Consider the following 11,566-nt stretch of genomic DNA (forward strand, 5'->3'; position numbering starts at 1 on the left):
GAGGCAAATTAAAATGGAGTCTTATCTTTGGTTCGAATAGTTTGACTTTGTTCTAGGGATGGGCTCAAGCTGCAAAATTTGATGCATAGGGGCTGCCGCACCCCCTGGCTTGAAGTGGTTTCTATCATATACAGGGGTTGCAGTTCAATTCAATGGCTCTCAGCGCCCCCACTATAAAAGTTGTTCCAGCGCCCCTGGCTAGATGGAAAACGACCCCAAAGTTGGGTGTCGTTGAGATCTGGGATGTTGGCTTGGGCCATTATAATGATAGATGCCATTTGCAAAATCTAGCTCTGGATTTCAGATACGTCCAACGTCAATATGGGGCTTGGGATCAAGCCCAGCTCTCCTTTATTTTGCACATTTCTGGAGAAAACTTCTTCCACGGGATCCTTTCAAGGCCTTCACTGAGCCCAGATGTTCCTCTTCCTTGTTGCACATAGTCAAGGTGTACTGCTGTCCTTAGTAGGCTAGAAGAGGTGTTTACACTGATGTCAGCTGAAAAACATCAGACTCTCACAGCGAGGTATGCAGGCTCCTGCAAGATTTTTGGCAGCATAAGTGGCAATTCAGTTTATTAAGTGAATAAATACTAGTATATACTTCTTTGCTGATGTTCCTCTTTGTCTTTAATAGTAGCAGCTATTAAACTATGCAAGAGCAGGGGCTGATTAGGGTAGAAAAGAGGAACTGTGTTGATTATGGACACCAACCTTTGACCCCAGATTTCTATGGCATCTGCCCATGTCATTGTAACTTCCAGAAGCCTTCAGGAGACTTACACTAGAGGAGCAACTTTGCCCATGTCAACCCCAGGATCAGGGGAGCACAAAAGCCACCTTGGCTTTTCACTTCCTAAGCTGTGCAGTGAACCTCTCGTTTATAAATGAGGACCTGTGCTGCAATATGTAGCTAAATCTAATCAGCTAACTGTACTGAAGTATTTGGATCCAATTTAAATGGCTAACATCGTTCAAATTCTCACTGAGGAGGTAAACAACACAGCAGACCAATGCCTGTTCCTAGCGATGGTTTTCTTCTTGTCTGTAGCTATTATATTTATTTGGTGCATGTAACTGTATGAAATAGACTCTTATTAAAGAGTTGACACGAAGCTCCAACACCAGGTGTAAAGACATCCTGAAATAACAGAAACATTTACAGAAAGAAAAGTTTTAAACAAATTATCATGAAATCAGACTTACATGCAAATTCCCAAGCCCCACTTTGAGAAACTCTTTGCCTTAAAAGGAGGGAGAGACAAAACTTGTATTTACAGCCCAACATCATATAGAGGAGGAGATGTCAGAGGGCATTACTTAAACCCCTTCAATTGCTTAAAATATCCTGTTTCAGGAAAAATTCAGCAAGTGCTTTGTACCTGTCAGTGGTGATGGCTGTAATTTGTTGTCATGCCCTCTCAATGGGGACTGAATTTTCCCTCCATGTAGCTCTTAAATCCCACTGAAACTTTATCTTGAATGCTTAATGCATATGTCTTGTGCAGGTCCTCTGGCAGAGGGAAGAATTTCACTCCAAACACTCAGCCCACAGGGTAAGAACCAAACAGCAAAAACATTCTTTACTAGGCTTTACCTTACCTTTCAGGTTTACTGGCATTCTCCATGCTTACTATTCTCAGCGTTTCTTTTCTTTTGGTATTTTATTCATTCATTTCTGCTTTACCTTACACACTTTACTACTTCTCCTTAATAGCCTAAAAACGACCACTCCATTATGTCTGACCTGTTGGCTTACATCTGATTGATCACTAGACTGCTGATAATATGTAGTAGGACACCACAGATACTTGTCCCCGTAATAGTATGCTGCCCGGTACTGACTGCCACGTTATAGTCTAGATGAGTTGACATTTTCAATATAAACCACAATTTGGGGGGTTTAATAGGTCGGCCTTTTGAAAAAGTCTCTTTCAGAAATTAGGTATTAATCTTACATGGTATATACTCTTTTGGACAAAGACCACATCTACCATTGTGGTTGAACTGTTCAACATAGCCCTGATCCTGGATCATGACCTCTGGGCACCATTAAATAAATAGCAATTAAGCGCTCAGTTCAGATATGATGCGACCAAAACGATTTCAGAGATGCCCCCTGTGCATATTTTTTCTGTTTTCAGCAGTAAAAGCGGAGCTGATACAAGGCTTTAGATGCTTTTACGCCCATTAACAGTAGCGCACTAAGCTTTAAAAACAAACGTTGCAAGGGTATGACGTTAGAGCAGCAAGCATTTGGTATTCATGGGTGAAAATCAAACAAAAGCCAAGGGCTTGTTTTCAAGACACCGTGTGCAGAGCTTTGCTTTTTTGTGATGAAAAAATCATTTCCACAGGCACTAAAATGGGGCCTTGCCTTGGTCAGAAACCTCTCATGAGTAACCTATGTATTGGAAGGAGGATATGCACTTATTATGAAGACAAGAATGAAAAGAGAACACTAGCAATACTAGAAAGAAAAACTCTGAAGTCGTTACAACATGAGGAATGCAAAATTGTTTTAAAAAACCTCAAAATTTACAGCAATTCAAATTGAGACACAAACCAATTACTGGTTTCAGAGTAGCAGCTGTGTTAGTCTGTATCTGCAAAAAGAAAAGGAGTACTTGTGGCACCTTAGAGACTAACCAATTTATTTGAGCATAAGCTTTCGTGAGCTAAGGCTCACTTCATCGGATGCATGCAGTGGAAAATACAGTGGGGAGATTTATATACACACAGAACATGAAACAGTGGGTGTTACCATACACACTGTAACGAGAGTGATCAGGTAAGGTGAGCTATTACCAGCAGGAGAGTGGGGCAGGGGGTGGGGGGAACCTTTTGTAGTGATAATCAAGGTGGGCCATTTCCAGCAGTTGACCAGAACGTCTGAGGAACAGAGGGGGCGGGGGGAATAAACATGGGGAAATAGTTTTACTTTGTGTAATGACCTATCCACTCCCAGTCTTTATTCAAACCTAAGTTAATTGTATCCACTTTGCAAATTAATTCCAATTCAGCAGTCTCTCGGAGTCTGTTTTTGAAGTTTTTTTGTTGAAGAATTGCCTCTTTTAGAATTGTAATCAAGCGACCAAAGAGATTGAAGTGTTCTCAGACTGGTTTTTGAATGTTATAATTCTTGACATCTGATTTGTGTCCATTTATTCTTTTACATAGAGACTGTCCAGTTTGACCAATGTACATGGCAGAGGGGCATTGCTGGCACATGATGGCATATATCACATTGGTGGATGTGCAGGTGAACGAGCCTCTGATAGTGTGACTGATGTGATTAGGCTCTATGATGGTGTCCCCTGAATAGATATTTGGACACAGATGGCAACGGGCTTTGTTGCAAGGACAGGTTTAGTGGTTCTATTGTGTGGTTGCTGGTATTTGCTTCAGGTTGGGGGGCTGTCTATAAGCAAGGACTGGCCTGTCTCCCAAGATCTGTGAGAGTGATGGGTCATCCTTCAGGATAGGTTGTAGATCCTTGATGATGCGCTGGACAGGTTTTAGTTGGGGGCTGAAGGGGATGGCTAGTGGCATTCTGTTATTTTCTTTGTTGGGCCTGTCCTGTAGTAGGTAACTTCTGGGTACTCTTCAAACCAATTACTGCAAGCAAACAGGTGTAATGTTCCACACTTCTTTTAGACTTAGCTCTTCCGGGCAGGGATCATGTCTTCCTCTGTGTTTGTGCAGCACCTAATTCAATCCTGATCAGAGCCTTGAGATGTTACTGTTACAGAAAGAATACATCATAAACCCTAAATCACCCTCCCCATTCTTCAGACTTTCACCCAGAGGCCCATTTTCAGGGTCATTCAGCCTAGTGGGCAATTTTAAGCAGCAGAAGTATTATTTGTATTCCAGTAGCACTCAATGGTCCCAACTGAGATCAGAGCCCCATTGTGCTAGGTGGCATACAAACACACAGTGAGGGACAGACCCTGACCCAAATAGCTTAAATCTAAATAGACAAGACAGACAATAGATGTGAGAGGAAACAGCGGCACAGAGGGGTGACGTGACTTACCCAGGTTCACCACAGCAGGTCAGTGGGAGCGCCAAGAACAGAGTCCAGGTCTCCTGACCAGTGCCCTGTCAGCAGGACCATTGCATACTTTCTGTTCTCCACAGGCAGCCCACTTTTCTGTTGGTTGGATTAATACCAATATATCCTCTCTACTTTGCAGACACACTATCAGTCCAGCTCTGGCGGGGAGTGAACGTCAGACATCTCCACCGCACGCTGCAGACTGTTTACGTAAGGTTCAGGGACTGTCAAACCATTAAAGGCAAGGAAATTCAGAGTTAAAGCTGCAGCCTAAACACTGCCTGGCTCTCTGGGCTGAGTCACAGAACACAACTATAGTCACCGAGGTTGTGCCTTACCTAGACAGATGTTTAATTTTATTTTAACCAAGTTTTTTTTTGTTGCAGTTAGAGCTTCACATTTTTGCCCGGCCATTACACCATATTCTACCTATTATTACATATTTAGGGCCAGATCCTGCAAATTCTTACCTGCCTTAATAGTCTTTACTTATGCAACTAGTTCCTTCAATAGGACTGCTCACATGAACCTGGATTTTCAGATGTAGGCCATAAGATTATAATTTCCTTGGGGCAGGAACTTAATTCTCCTGTGTCTGGAACAGAGCTAAGCACAATTTCGACATATAACAAATCACAACTAGTGCACTTGGCTTCATTTGCTGGGATTCTCAGCAGCTAGAATAGAATGCATGGAATATCATTTATTGCCCTGCAAAACTCTAATAAGTAGCGATGCCCTTCGCTAAACCCTTCAGGCTGGACTCACATCTGGAGTCGCACTGCAGCTTGTGTGTGTCTGGCGAGAAGGATTTGACCCACTTGACAATTCTGAAAGATCCCTACTGAGGTAAAGTGAAGTATGCGAATTCCATACAATGTCAAGATTTGTACAGCACTCAAACCATGGCAAAGATGGAACGCACAGCTGGAACAAACAACTATGAAAAGTGAATTACTGCATTTCCGCAGAAGCCATTTTTCAAACTAACTGCCTGAGCAATCAGAAAAATAAGTAAATAAAAACATGAATAGGCACCAGTACAAACACAGGATTAAGGGCCTGATCCAAAGCCTACTGATCTTTCCGTTGGCTTCAGTGGGTTAAGACCAGGCTGCCTTAGGTGTCTGCAAAAACAACATTTAAAAAAAAGAGAGTCACTGAGTTCACTGTGTGGCATATGATCATGTACAGGAGAGTTGGAACACTTTCCTGCTGTCCTTCAGAAATCAGCATAATTAAGGCTACATTAGTTTACATACTGTAAAAATAAAATTAACTGCTCTAGAACAGAGAAATCCCCAAATTGTCACATCAGGTTATGATTTGGCAGAGATATTAAAACCCTCCAGAAACAGAACTCAGCATTAACAGGGTGACAGACACTTTTCTACAGCAGTGTTGTTCTAATGAACAACAATGAACTATTTTTTGGCAGCAGGAGAGAGAATGAGGAAGATATTTCTCCCCTCTTCCTCCAGGTGAGTCCTAGGAAACCCTCAGTGTGCTTGAATTAGACACCGGCTTACATCTGCAGTGGAAAGAGCAAAAAACGTATTTACATACTATTTTAGGGATCATCTCATAACTGAATTATCTTGAGCCAGCTGCTTAGACAAATGTCCTTTCTGCCTTTTATACATTGTATTTATGGATTATTTTCTCCAACTCTGAAATGACAAAAGCCCATTTCTAAAGTTTCCAATGTTCAGTCTCCTATGTTCAATCTATAAATAATGTGGAGTTTCTCTAATCCCCTCCATGCAATGGATAACTTCATAGAGTGCTTCATTGACTCATTTACTTATGCTTCAGACACTTAGTCATTACATCAGTTTTATACTTATTCTGGCAAGCGGGCAGAGGAACAGCCACCAGCTCAGGTGTTCCAAAGGCACATACATAGATACACATTTAGGAGAAAGCCGGAGGTGTATGAAGAATCTGAAGCTTTTAAAATCCTCCATAGTTCTGGTGGTAAAGGACAACCTCCAAATACCAGTGTCACTGTACATGAATACACTGCTCTGCTACTTAAATTGGATATGGTGCAATTTACAATATCCCCAACTCTCCCTCTTATCATGGAGACAATACTTCCAAAAAACTGTTTTTTTTTTGTTTTTATAAAAAGGCAGTAATGGGGGGATGGGAACATTTTATGAAAAACAAATCCTAGAATCAGGTTTGCAATTGTGATGTTTCCACACCACAATTAAACAAACAGGATATCCTAGTATTAGTACAAGGTAATTGTGCTACTTTAGCATGTCAACCTTTCCCTCCCACACCCAAAAAACAATCCACAGCTGTCCTGGTCACAGGTGACCTTTCAGAAGATAATTTAAACCACAAATCCCTCAAATTGTGTATCTTTTTAAAAAGGTGGGCACTCCCTGTGGTGGCATCCCTGGCTCTAAGGGTGCATCTACACTGCAAAAAAAAAAAAAAAAAAAAAAAAAGGCGTGTTCTTAACTTGGGTTAGCTAACCTGTGGTGGCTAATGTATTAAAATAGCAGTGAAGACACAGCAACTCAGCTTTTAGCTTGGGTTAACAGCTAAGGTTCAACCCCAGTTTCCCTTGTACCCGCTAACCAGAGTTAACAGCCGAGTTGCCGCATCTCCACTATTTTAACCTGAGGTAGTTAACATGGTTTAGCTCACTTAAGAACACACTTTTTTCCCCCCAGTGTAGACATACCCAACGTAGCTCCTGCCGCACAGAGACCATGTTTTCCCCTCCTGCTTAAGAGACTCTCACCTCACTATCCTGGACTATTTAATTAAAAGCAGTAAAAGTGAAGGCTCCTTCAGTCTGAAGTTAAAGGTGAGTCACACTTAAACACAAACCAGCTCCTTCATTTCCTTTGGCTTATTTCCTCTGCACTGGTGAGAAAATTAGTGATGGTTACTTGCCAGGGACATGTTAACTTTGCAACTGCCATACTTCGCTAATACCAAACACAAACCATTGACAATGTTCCATGAGAAGATGCACCTAGATCATTCTCTTGAACAATACTAACCGCTGGTTCAACATGAATACACCCTCTGGGCTCACCTAGCATATCTGGTGGATCTCTTCCTTCTCTCTCATCTCCAAAAGAAACAGACAACTTTAAGGAAAGAGGACATCACATTTCGGGGCCAGCCATTCAGAGGTGCTGAGCACCCACAGCTCCCAGTGACTGCAGTTGGAATTGGGGCAGCTCAGCACTCAGGGGTCTGAGAACAATTTGTATAGTGGGGGCGCTGAGACCCATTGAACCAAACTGAAACCCTGTATATGATTGAAACCACTTCAAGCCAGGGGGGGTGTCCAGCACTTACATCAGCACTGCTGAAATACAGACACTTACTGCCCTGGCATTGGTTTCCCTGTATCAGTGGCCAGTAATTGATACGGCATGGGAAAAAAAATCTTATTTCTTTCTAGAACTAGAGGATTAAGAAAACTATATTTCATAAAACTAAGAAAAGGCTATTTGTGATTAATGCTGGTAACTCCCCAGCATGCCTGGCTGAGGTTACTGCTAAGTGAAACATCCTTCCATGGTAAGAACTAAAATTCTCTGTAATGTACAGGCTTGGGAAATGAGCTAGAAAAGCCTTTAACACCAAGGCTAGATCATCAGAGGTCAAAAGCTTCTTTCCTTGTCTCAGCACTCTAACCCCTCTTACAAAGGATTGGAGTAGAACAGAAAGCAAAAATTGTTGCCGGGTGCACTAATAGTACTTAATTGAAGGCCAGAAGAAAAAATGTCAAGAATTATGTTTGTAACCTGCTTGGAATATTTCTATATAATATTGGGAAAAAAAACTGTTCTCCCTTAGTTAATCTAATGTGCCCACCACCCTGGTGTCTGGGTGCTATTATGTGAAGCAACCCTCAGGGTATGTCTACACTGCATGTGTCCCATATCCTGGCTCATGCACATGCAGTCCCACATTAGCTAAGCCACTCCCGACTCCACGCTGCAGAACCGCACACATACCAGACCCATTATACCTACTTGACTGGACCTAAGAAAATATTTTGTAAGCAGCAGAGTTGCAGTATATTTTACTTCTAATTCATCTAGAATTCATTAGAAAGGTTTTGTAGGTTTTCTGTGTTCTCTAGAAAATCTTGTATATCAAACATGTTACTGCTTAGATCCAGGTTTTAACTGCCTTAAATAAGAGCAGCTAGGCCTAATCTTAGTAGAGTAGAGCAAGACCACAAAGTGCTTGGACTGGATATTTTTATCTACATTTTGAAAGGTCAACTTTATGTTCAGCAACTTTTCCCAATATTCAGCTTCCAGTAAGGTGGTTTTCAGTTTTCATTGAGCAAAGAATGGAAAATAAATAATAAGTTACAGCCTGCATATGTAAGTATTTTTCCTATTGTGATTTTTAGTAGCCATATTTAAGGTGAAATTTCACCTTTCATTTTTAATAATGACGAAACATATCTGAGAAGCATTAAAATGGAGCAAATATTTTAAATCTCCTAGGTTAAAACACACTGCTAAATGTGCAAGGTAGCTACTGATCTCTGAAGTTAAGAGAATATGGCAATGCATCTTTCTTGACCAAAAAACCCACCCCATGTCCGAGGACTAAATCTAGAGGGGAAGGGAACAGGAGACGTCCTTCTGCTATTAAAAAGCTGTACGTGTATAGTTGCCACAACTTCCTAACTGGCTACTGCTACAATTCTATAATCTTATCACCTGAAACATAAAACAACAAGGGTTCTCTCTTTTTATGAAGGAAATGGAAGCATGTTAAAAGAACATTTAATAGAGAATCCTACAACTTCTAACTCCACAGGCAAGAGGCAGATGCCGCATACTGGAAGGATCAAATTTACTTAATAAACTCTCTGATGCTAAGAGCCCCAGTGCACAAGCAACTTAAAGAATGATAAAGACTTGGAGCCAAAGACTGGTACAACTCTCTTATTCCAGGGCCACTTCTGAGTCAGTCCCAACACAATTTAGAGCAGCCTAATGTCTGCTTTAAGTTAGGTTGGCTGGCTACAGTCCCTAAGGGTATGTCTACTCTGCAAAAAAAACCACACGGGGTAGTGAGACTCAGACCCCAGGTATACAGACTTGGGCTCATGCTACAGCCCTAAAAATAGCCATGTAGACATTCCCGCTAGGGCTGGGGCTCAAACTGGGGGAAGGGGTGGATTTCTTTCTGTATAAGGATAACCACATAAAGTAAAAAGAAAAGGAGTACTTGTGGCACCTTAGAGACTAACCAATTTATTTGAGCATGAGCTTTCGTGAGCTACAGCTCACGAAAGCTCATGCTCAAATAAATTGGTTAGTCTCTAAGGTGCCACAAGTACTCCTTTTCTTTTTGCGAATACAGACTAACACGGCTGTTCCTCTGAAACACATAAGGTAAAACATCTTCGGGCTCTGAATCCACTGCCTCCCAGAATTTCAGAGCTGAAGCGGGAATGTTTACTTGGCTATTTTTAGTGTCATAGCGTGAGTCCAAGTCTGTACACACAGGCTCTGAGACTCACTGCTGCAATTCCGTCCCCGCACCCGCCAGTGTAGACATAATGTCAGGGGCCACCCTTCAGCTGGGGACAGCTGAAACACAATGAGCTGCATCCCCTCACCACTAGTTCTATACCTGTTTGTCTTCCCCATACCAGGGAAACCCTCAGCTAGGTATCTATGGCAGCTTTCGGCTCTTTCTGCCATGTGAGTGGCATAAATGGAGCAGAGAAGGCATCTAGATCTGATCTAGAATTCCTTAAAGGTAGGCTGATCTCGGTTGGACATATTGCATCAAGAAACAAATCTATCCAAAGATCTGTTTACTGAGACAGAGACTACTGTATAGCACTGCCTAAATGAGGGACTCCACTTTCTTCCCTCCCACAAGTCAATTACATTAAATCACTGCTTATTAATAATATGTAAAGTAGCAGATTTCTCTTTCTAGGAGGCTGGTTGTAAAGAATCTCCAAGTAATTCAAATTGACAGAACCAGAATGTCCTGCTTAGTCCAATTTTCCTTCTGGTGGATTATGGCCTAAATAGCATACACGTTACTGTACAAATACCTGTTTAACTTTACAAACATTGAAGATAAAGAAGGTGTCAATGAAGTCAGAGATATACTTACCACAGAATAAGACTTGTGTTTCTAAGAACAGGAATGCCTCCTGGTTGCATTTTGTTTAGTCTGCTCATCTTCGTGCTTTATCAGGCATATAGGTAGACTGAGAGTGTCCTGACCTAGCACTGAGCTGAGTTGTGGCTAGTGTCGCTATATGAAGAGCTGGTCTGCAAGAATGTCTGCTCAAATGTGACCGTAATTACAGTGTTACTGCACTAGTGAATGCTGACTATTGTTTCTGGATTTTCACTTACTACCAGGGTCACAGTCTATTTTTAAAACATTCTGGAAATGCTAAGGCCACAGTGGATGAACAACGTCCAACAATACACTTTTTGCTATCCCTTGTTAAACAATCGATGTCACACTTTTGTTGGGGCTACATAGGTGAGGGTCCATAAGAACCTTTTTGTTAGCAGATTTCCAACAGCCTATATACAAACGTTACAAATATAACTAAGTCAAAGGACTCAATTGCAAAATGTTTATTCTGTGACCGGGACATAACACAATTCTAGTGTATATTGTAGATGGGTCCTGTAACCGAGGTAAAGCCTTGGATCAAGGTTTCATCTACACTACAGACTGGAACTGTGTTGTGACTGGTTCACAGAATAGCCATGTTGCAACCTGGCTCATCAAGCTGTATCTGAAGTGTTGGTGGACCCTAAGATACTCTGTTGCTGTCTAAGGACTTTACAAGGAGAAAAGAGAGCAGAATCAGCATGGTCTGTGCTGCAGGGGGCAGGAGGAAGGACAGTATCATCCTATATGCTTTAAAAGCTTTTAGTCTCTTGAGAAAAGGTTTTACAGTGAGAACATACCTTGATTATATGCAGCATTCACAAGCAGTTGAAACAATCTGCAGGTCAATCACATTTTAACTTTGAGGATAATCCTTTCATGGCCATGTTATAATTTAACACACAAGTTGAAGTTCATGTTATACAATAAAACAGACAACTGAGTTTTTAGGAGAAAGACTCTGGATCATCATATGTCTGTCACCTGTGACCAGGTAGATTATGATGTCATGAATTGTGGTGATGATGCTCAATTTAGCTCAGCTGCTTTAAGAGGAAATGTAAACCACCCAGGCCAAGGGGAATGAGATGAGGAAACAGAAACCACAGAGCTCTGAAGTGAATACATGGCTGAATTTGCTTTCTTGGGCTTTGCTCTTGCTCATAATTTGGTCAAGCTGTGTTTATGAAGTTTATGTGCTCAGCAGAGTCCCATGATAGACTTGAATTCACATCAGAGCCTTTGATTAATTTAAGTATGGTCAAGAAAGATTTCTTAAAATCTAAGAGTGAGCTGACTGTTTTCAGAACTACTTGAAGAAATCTATGATGAAATGAAGGACCCAAAGGCA

This window comes from Caretta caretta, chromosome 1, assembly GCF_965140235.1.
Source record: "Caretta caretta isolate rCarCar2 chromosome 1, rCarCar1.hap1, whole genome shotgun sequence".
Lineage (NCBI taxonomy): Eukaryota > Metazoa > Chordata > Testudines > Cheloniidae > Caretta > Caretta caretta.